This window comes from Gavialis gangeticus, unplaced genomic scaffold (assembly GCF_001723915.1).
Source record: "Gavialis gangeticus isolate Ggan-Ray unplaced genomic scaffold, GavGan_comp1, whole genome shotgun sequence".
NCBI lineage: Eukaryota > Metazoa > Chordata > Crocodylia > Gavialidae > Gavialis > Gavialis gangeticus.
In genome coordinates this window covers 24,842,018-24,850,748 of record NW_017729011.1, presented here as the reverse complement: position 1 = coordinate 24,850,748, position 8,731 = coordinate 24,842,018, and the positions used below count along the sequence as shown (strand labels likewise).

General features: G+C 41.7%; 1 protein-coding gene across 2 annotated transcripts in view; it reads right to left on the bottom strand.

Annotated features, from left to right (window-relative positions):
* The window catches only part of NEK6 (NIMA related kinase 6), a 105,551-nt gene extending 98,198 nt beyond the window's left edge, over window positions 1-7,353 (bottom strand). For both annotated transcript variants that reach the window (XM_019510885.1, XM_019510886.1), the window contains exon 1: window positions 7,330-7,353. The gene's annotated coding sequence lies outside the window, so the exon portion shown is untranslated. The remainder of the gene's footprint in view (window positions 1-7,329) is intronic.
* Window positions 7,354-8,731: the final 1,378 nt, after the last annotated feature.

Genomic DNA, 8,731 nt, shown 5'->3' with positions numbered 1-8,731 from the left:
TCATCACTTACAGCGTGTTGGTTCACCTAATATTTGCTCCTGTATCTGACAGAGTGGCACGACACAAAAGGAAAACGTATGCCAATGAGTATGCAAAACACTCGCCCAAGAAGGAAATTCCCCTAGCAAGCAATTATGCAAACGACTGTTTCTAAACATCCTGCCACCCACTATCACCAGTCTGAAGTACAGTCTTTACTACTACAGTATATTCATTTATATGCTAGGGCACCAATCACGTACAACACAGAGTTTTACAAAAACACAGTACACAAGCACATCCTAAAAAAGGCTTTGATGTAGATGGGGATCTACTGACTACTTCATCTGCTGCCTTACTAAACACATGTGTAGGAAAAGTGAAGTCTATAACAATTAAAAATGAGCACAAAAAAAGAGCAAAGACTAATCATTGCATGTAACCCTGAAGTTCCAGGAGCAAAGGGTCCTCAAATCTAAGGATTGCACTCCATGCAATCATACTGAAGACTCAGCATTAGGGACAGGACTTCAGTCAGTCCCTCTACAACACGCAAGCCACAGCAACCCAGCAATCAAGATCCCCTATGCCCCCTCTCATCTCTTAAACACACCACTGACTTGAGGATGCCCTGCATTTCACAAGCCTACAGCAGCTCACGTTCTCCTGGGAATGACTCCCAAGGTCTTTAAAAACAAATCTGCTCTAGCCCCTCCTCTCTCAACTCCAATAGTCCATGAAATAAGAAGAAAAAGCTTCTCTGGTCCCTGCACGCATCTGACAGGTGCACTTCACAGGGCTGGAAAGCCCAGGGCACTTGGTACTGAAGCCCAAGATCATTAGTTACACAATACCCATTAAGGAACAGAACCTCATCAGCATCCCCTGCTTATATTCATATACACCCTAATGCCTAGGGTGCAGCTCCTCTCCAAACCAGCCTTGGCAACAGCTGTGCCCAGCTTAATCAGGTATTAGCATGTGTCTTTGGATGCCTCAAACTCAACTATAGGCCAAATTATTCTTTCCCAGATGAATGATCAGCATGACTAGTGCCGAACACCTTCAAAAGTAGATATCAAAGCAGCAGTAGTCATGCCTAGCACATGGCTGATTTCTGTGCCAAAACACCTCCAACTTATTGCTGGGCATACCCAGCTGTTTTCCATATGTCTGGCACTCTATCCTTTTTGCTGCCCGCGATGCTACTGAGCATCAGCAAACCCAAATGTCCATGGATTCAGCAATTGGTAGCTGACCTAGAAAGATAAGAAGAGACACAGGACAAAATTTGTATTGCACAGAGTAACAGCTGTGTCTAGTCGCCCACCTGCCCCTCAGAAAGAAATCGTCTTCATTTGGCCTTGGCTCATTTGCTAGCATCTTTGAGAGAGAGGCTCCTGTGCAAAGCAAGAGCTACACTGTCGACAAGGTTCCTTGGCACTGCCACCGATACCCCTTTCTGTGGAGGACTTCGCCTTCTTGCAGACACCTTCTAGCTGCGGTGATGGGAAAAAGTGAAGAACAGCGCTCGGGCAACGTGCCTAAGGTCTCTGGGCCTCAGCTTTCCCACCTGGAAAACAAGAAGTGCCAGGCGGCTCTCCGAGTTGGACGGGACAGAGCAATGGAGACATTGTTCCGCTGCACTGTCACATCCCCTCCTATTTCCACACGCTCTCCATCTCTTGCAGGGGAAGAAGGGAATCTTTATTTGGATGAAATTAAATAAATAAAAACAAGACGCACATCCCTTCAGACCTGCAGGACCATTCATCTGCACTGAAGAGGCCTGAACAAATCCCCGCTCTACTACCCCGTGCAACACCCGGGAGGATGTGTGCTCAATGACCAGGCTCTTTTGCTACCTGTGACGCGTGTGGTTTGTGCATCAGCAGGTGAACAGGGTCCTCATTGCCATGAGCCAAGTGCACAGACATGTGAAGCGATGCACACTATTTTACAAAGTAACCTCGCCCACAGTAACACTTTCTTCCTCTCTGCTGCCCAATAATATTCTCTCTTGCTTCCTCGTAAAATAAATCTATCAAGATGCTATATGAGATTACCTATATATTTAAATTATGATCTTGGCTTATGATTACATTATCTCCCTGGCTTGCTGTGGACGTGCTGCAAAGAAAGCAGTCCAATCCTAGGAGAGTATTATTTTCAAGTGACTTTTATTGTCCATTATCTTACAGCATTTATGCCGCAGCCATGATGTCTGGTAGGAATATTTCACAACAGAAATATCTTTGTCGTTAGTATTCTCATTGCAATTTAGTCAGATCAACCTTTAAATCTCATCCATCATACTGAAGAGATCTGGCAAAGCAAGCACAGTAATATATGCCTCCATGTAGAACCTAATTACGGGCTAGGTTAAACAGCATACCCCCTCCCCCCTTCCTTCTGCATTACAAGGTGATAGGAAATCTTGAGAAACCAAAGGCTGCTCACTCTCGCTTTGCTGGTGGAAGTACATAACCAGTTCATTACAGCAGACTGATTCTGTCTGGCACATGACAAACTTACTTGAACCTAACAATTAAACTTCTGACAGTATTTCCAAAAGCAGAGTGTATTTGCTGTAAATCCCTGACAAATTTTCCCTCTCTGCTCTTCTCTTTCGACAGTCACCTTAAAATGATTGGAAATTACCATAAGCAAATAGCAATTTAACATCCAAAAAACAGTGTTAACGTGCAATGCACACCTGCCAAAATTGTAGAGCTATAAATACGGATGTTGAAGGAAAAACTTGAGATGTGCCACTGAAATAGGAGAGATTTCTACAGGAACTGAGCAAGACAACATCGCTTACTAAAACATTTTGCTTAAGAAGGACAGAGTTGGTCTTGCCTGCGACTGTGCAGGGCAGGGGGCTTATATACCGGCAATGGAAAAAATCAGATTAGAAAGGGCACAGGCACAGAGCAAGGACTACATAATCTAAAAGATGAAAAAGAGACACAGAAGCTCAGGGCAAAAGTTGTCAAACAGGAGGTTTGCACACATCATTAGTTCAATCAAAAGGTTCGAAAAAAACTTAGAACATTAGAGGAAATTGTACATCCTCTTCCAAACAACTCAATGTGAATGACTTAAACCTGAAAAGCCCAATGACATAGTATAGTCACTAGTGTTAGGAGATAAAAGACACTTAAGTTCCTCTTATAATATAGTCCGTTTGCTTCAGGAATCCTATCCATGACAAACTAATATACTGTTTAATTCAATTCTATTTTCCCCCAAAATCTCAATCTCTGAAGATCAATTAAAATGGCAAATTTCAGCTGTCCCACTACTGAAAGGTTTAAAAAAAATCTTCATGGGGGGATCCTGCACCAGCCATTAGTCCACAATGCAAACATGGATGGTGACAAGGTTGACAGCAGATCTCAACCATTAGCTCCAACGTAACAAGTATATTCATACAGTCAATCTTTAAAAAGCACATTGGTCTGGTAGCAAAATGCCTCGTGAAGCACACAGCCTGCAACTGTAAGCAATAACGGCTTTTTTAAAGTGAAATTTTCTTTAACCAAACACTTAAATTTCAGGAAGAACAATTTATTGCTTCAAAAATATCTTTAGATCTTGGATAATGAGAAGTATTCTTGGAGTCTTTCCTGTTCAAAAGTGTACTCTCACTGAACTTGGCAAGGATCTCTCTGTAATGGGAGGTATGTCCACGCACTGCAACATGGACGAGGTTCCTGAGCATTTAATGCAAAAATAGTATTGCTTTCATTCTTTTATCTGTAAAATAATCCACATATATCTGCTGCCAGACTGAAGCAAAGCAGCCAAGTCACAGCCCTCAACAAACTTTTTACATGCGACTTATAAGCTCCTAAAAGAAAAGGCAGAGAACAAAAACACTGGCAGAATGTTAACTAGCAGCACAGAACGAGGTCTTTTTTTAGCATTTTTATTTTACCACTCATAAAAAGTAGAATGTGTTGACTAATGTGACCTGCAAGCAGGTAGGGAGGAGGTTGCATTAGGACTCTGTGTAGACTTTACTGGGGTCTCAAGACCTAGTAACAGAGTGTTGAGCAGCATGTTCTTGAACATACCAAAATCCATTAACCAGGAATGTTTTAGTAAAAGGACTGAAAACCCCTAGAGCTTTTTTTCGTATTATGTCAACAGCCGATATTCATTAAACAAATGGTGTGACAGCCATTGTAATTCACTGCTCCGTACCTAGAAGCAAAACGACATGAAGTCAACATGTTTACAACTATTCAGCACCAGCTCTCACTGTAGACTTCTAAAAAAAAACAAACCACACAAATGTTACCTGCCAATAATTAAGTATCGGTGTCAAACTTCCTACTCCGTTTCAAATCATTCTCTACCCCCTGTTTAGTTTAAAGTTCCCAGCTTTAATCAATCGATCCACCAGAAGAATTCAACAGGACCTGTCTACCACTCTATACTATAGGAGCAGGAAAACCCACGAACAGGTTTCTGAAAAGCAAAATAGCTTGTCATGGTTTTTCCCATTACTTGGTCATTATCTTTCAAAAATACCATGTTCAATTATTTTTTTTAAAGTTACTAACATGTATTGGATATGAATTACTCCCATCAGTTCTCACCACCATCCTGTGGGTAAAGTACTTTAAGTATGTCTTCATTTTCCCCAATGGAGAAAATGAGGTAGAGAATTAATATCCATGAACTAACATCCCCCCAGATATCCATTTCATAATGCTTTGATAAATGCTTTGGTAAAGAGATTCTCCCTGACCCATGAGTCTCCCCTACCCCTTCCAGTGGACGTTAGCTAAAAAACATTTGCTAAGCATCCCTAGATTTGACTGCATGTGGCTTGCATATAGAAAGCCATCCTTGGCCAGCTCTCCACTTTGGAAACCGTCCCCTCTCACTGGCCCAAACTGCAGGAAACTCGTGGCTACAACAATGTAAGGCTCATTGTTCCTCTAATATTTTCTACAGGAAGGAAGATTTGGATGTTACGTGCCTACTAAGGTGAGAACATTTACTAGTCAATAGCATCAGCCAGTGAATCTAGTTTGTATTAGCAGCCATGGAAAACCAAAGCCTGCTTTAAAAAGAGAAAAAAATAGATAGATTGGGTATCAGTTCTCACTTCATGTTTCTGTTGCTCACTGACAAACAGAAAGGAAGTGGGAGATATCTTTTTGGCAATTAAGTGCCCATAAAAAAAGCAAACTACATTTGCAGTGGCAGAGCCCTTGAAAGAACTATTGGCACTCATCACCAGCAAAATGCTCTGGGATACAGTCCACGTAGGACCAGCCTGCAAACGCACATTTGTTTAGGAGTCCATCATCATTATTTGTTGCATCAAGACTTCACAGTCCATTCAATACCTACCCCTGATCTTCAGACATATTAGTCTGCAGTTTTCCCCAAAGCAAAACTGCAACACTGACCCTTGTAGTACTCCACTCTGCTCAACCACAGTTCAGTCCTCATTATCTACCACCGCTTGATTACCAATGAAAAGATGTTCTCTATCAAGAACTCACCCCACCTAAGATTTTGAAAGCTCCTATGTCTCTCCTCCCTATGACAATATTAATGCAAACTCATTCAAGCTGATCTTCAGGTAGGAAAGGTCTGTACAGCTCCAAACATGCCATCAGCCCTCAAACACGTTTTATTCTGATCTTATTTCCTCCCTCCAATAAACCTTTGCAGTCACAGCACTTTCTTGGGTCCCACCTATTCCGTCATTTGCTACATGGATTTGGGGGGGGAAAGATTTTTGGCTTGGAAGCATTTGTACGTGTCTTTTGAAATTGAGTAACTCGTAAAATTGGTTCCTCAGAACTTGGCCCCAACTCAAAATATATAATTGTTTTAAAAAGTCTCCTGAATATGTTTTAAATGCCCTGTAGCTCACACCATTCATTACAAGATGGTTTCACGTGGCTCCCATTAAACAGTCCTAGGACTGGTGCCAAGAGTTCTTGGTGATTTATAGTTATGACTGCGTAATCAATGTGACAATGAGATAAATGCGCCTTTTCACCAGGCTAACTGTACTTGTCTTGCATCTTATTTCACTTTGTTGAATTTCTGTGTGAAATGAGACCCACCCATTACCGGTGTATGTATATTTAAGACATGTAAATAAATAATATATACATAAGCACGTGTAAATTCATTCAACACGGATAGGCTTAGAGTGTATTAAAATGACACCAGCTCCTCCAAAGGAGATTTAATACTTTAAACATAAGACATCAGCACCCAGCCAGCTTCGCCAAGTACTTTTCTTTTTCCTCAAACAGCTGTGTCACAAATAAATTGATACTGTGGCCTTTGATGTTCAAGTTATGTGAAATCCTTGAACTCTGTAAAGAAATCCATTATATTTATTTATTTATTTATTTATTTTTACTTTCCTTTAAATCACCACACCAGCAACCACCTCCTGCCACCACCAAGTTAGTTTTAATGTGTGTGTATTTTTATCTGCAGTCTTTCTGTCTTGGTTGCTAAGCATGCAACAACATGCTTACCTTGAAATGTATAAAGTGTTCAAGCCTGAAGCCAAATTATATAAGAACACTTCTGTTACCCTTCTCAGAATATGCACATTTCTGATTAGCAGAAAGATTACATCTACACTGGAAATACATGATTTGTATAACATGCCGCCTATCATAATGGTTGTCAGATGCATTCATATATTAACAAAACCATAATCGCTATTAGCCACACACTGCCGTTGAAATAGCTGTGCTGAGACCAATCCCGAGAATCTAGCCACCAGAAAGAACACAAGTCAAATCCCCAACGGGTTACCCAACCCACTTGGGTAAACAAACTGCTTGTGTTAACCAGGGATCAGCAAAAGCCGGAGCAAATGTTTAGGCAGGCCTTCCACACCGTCCTGTAGGTCAGCCTGGGGGACCACCCAGCGAGATCCCCTCTGAAGGACAGCACCTCTGTGCTTCTGCTTCCGCTCAACTCAAATTTAGGAAGAACATCTCAGCTGACCTCCACAAAAGCGAAGCACAATGGTCCGATGACTAAAGCCTGCAAACATCTTGTGACAGAAGAAGCACTACCAAGAAACCCCCCTTGGAAACCAAAGCGCTTCAGAGGTCTTTACCAGCTTTCAGCAAGCCTCACAATACACTCCTGAAGTACTGCCGCCATTTCTCAGATGTGTTCAAGGCGCACAGGGTACCCGTGTGCCCGTGTCAAACTGTGAGTCAAGTGTCAGGCAGGTGCGCACGGCCCAGGAGTCCAGCTTGAAGCACCACACCCAGGAAGCCGGCCCCTGGGGCCAGTTCACTTGATCATGCCAAGACAAAGGAAACCAGAAACCTACATACCTGTCCTGCTGCACGGAGTCTGCCAAGGGGGAAGACATGCATGCACTTAACTTCAAAAATTCAGGACTGTAGCTCAAAGTATTTACATTTCTCATAACCAAAAGTAAGAGGAAGTGATGTTGAAAATTATGCAACTCAGCCAAATCTCAGGAATCATGTGATTCAAATCCAAAGGCAACTTCAAAGCCACCTCATAGAATTCTATGCAAAGCAGCCAGATGCTAACATTTCAAAAATAGCTTTCAGAGCATCTGGATCCTGCAAGTAATATCCAAACAGAAGTCAAAACCTTTGCCTGTGTAACATCTTTTCCCTCCTTACAAACATAGGTCAATTAGAAGCATGCTTTTCTTTTCCTGAGTATACGTGTTCATAAAAATCTATTATTTTATGTCGTCATCAAAAAGTCTGACCTGCTGGGTTTTAAAAAAAAAAAATGCTTATCATTTTTCCAACATATTGGGTAAAAGAATCCATCCACATCTGGAAAGAACAGCCCCCTGCTTTTAACTACTGATTCTTACTAACTTTATATGAACAGTTATGTTCCACAGTGTATGAAAACACTTCCTTGCCCACATGGGCAAGAATAACGATTCATGCACCAGAGTTCTCCAGACTGACCCTCCGGGCAGACCAGAAGAGCCCAAGTCCCTTCTGCAATCTGCTCAGCTGCTTTTATTCTTCGCTCCGCAGGCAGAGGGTTAAACAGAGCTCTTGAAAAGAATGGAACTCTCCCTTTCCTGGGCTAAATGCCCAGATTCCTTCAGGATTCACAAGACTGTCTTTTTCAATCGAGTCCAATTTTTCTGCAGAAAGGCCTGCACATAATGTTCTGCAGAGAGACTGGGAATCAACCTTTAAGGCTGATTATAAATAAATGTGCAAGCTTTGTATACAAGACAAATGCCACACTGTTGTGTTCTGCCCTAGATGCAGCAATCTTGTATTAGTCTAATGCAAGCATTCTTCATGTAGCATAAAGTCCGTGGCAGCAGCACAGTTGGTCAGTAATGCCCTTAAACTGACTTTTTCCCCACTTCAAACAAAAACTTCAGCTCTCTTGCCTATTCCCTGAATTGTCTTCCCAGCATTCTTCAACTGGCAAGGTATTTGTGCCTAAGCACAGATCTGAAATCTTAAAAGTCACTGCTTAAAAGTTCCTCTCTACAGCTCTGCTGGCTCAGGAGATGAACTACCTTCTTATGCCGAGACAAGACACAATCTGTCCCCTCCTTGTTTATTCCATATCTGTTCTATGGTTGTGCTGACACGTGCAGCACATCTACATGTGCACTTTAATGTGCATTAGCCTATTTTAATGTGTATTAAAGCATTACTGAAAAAAAGTGCTATTTAGTTAATAAGCATTAAAACAGGTTAATGCGCATTAAGTGTCACT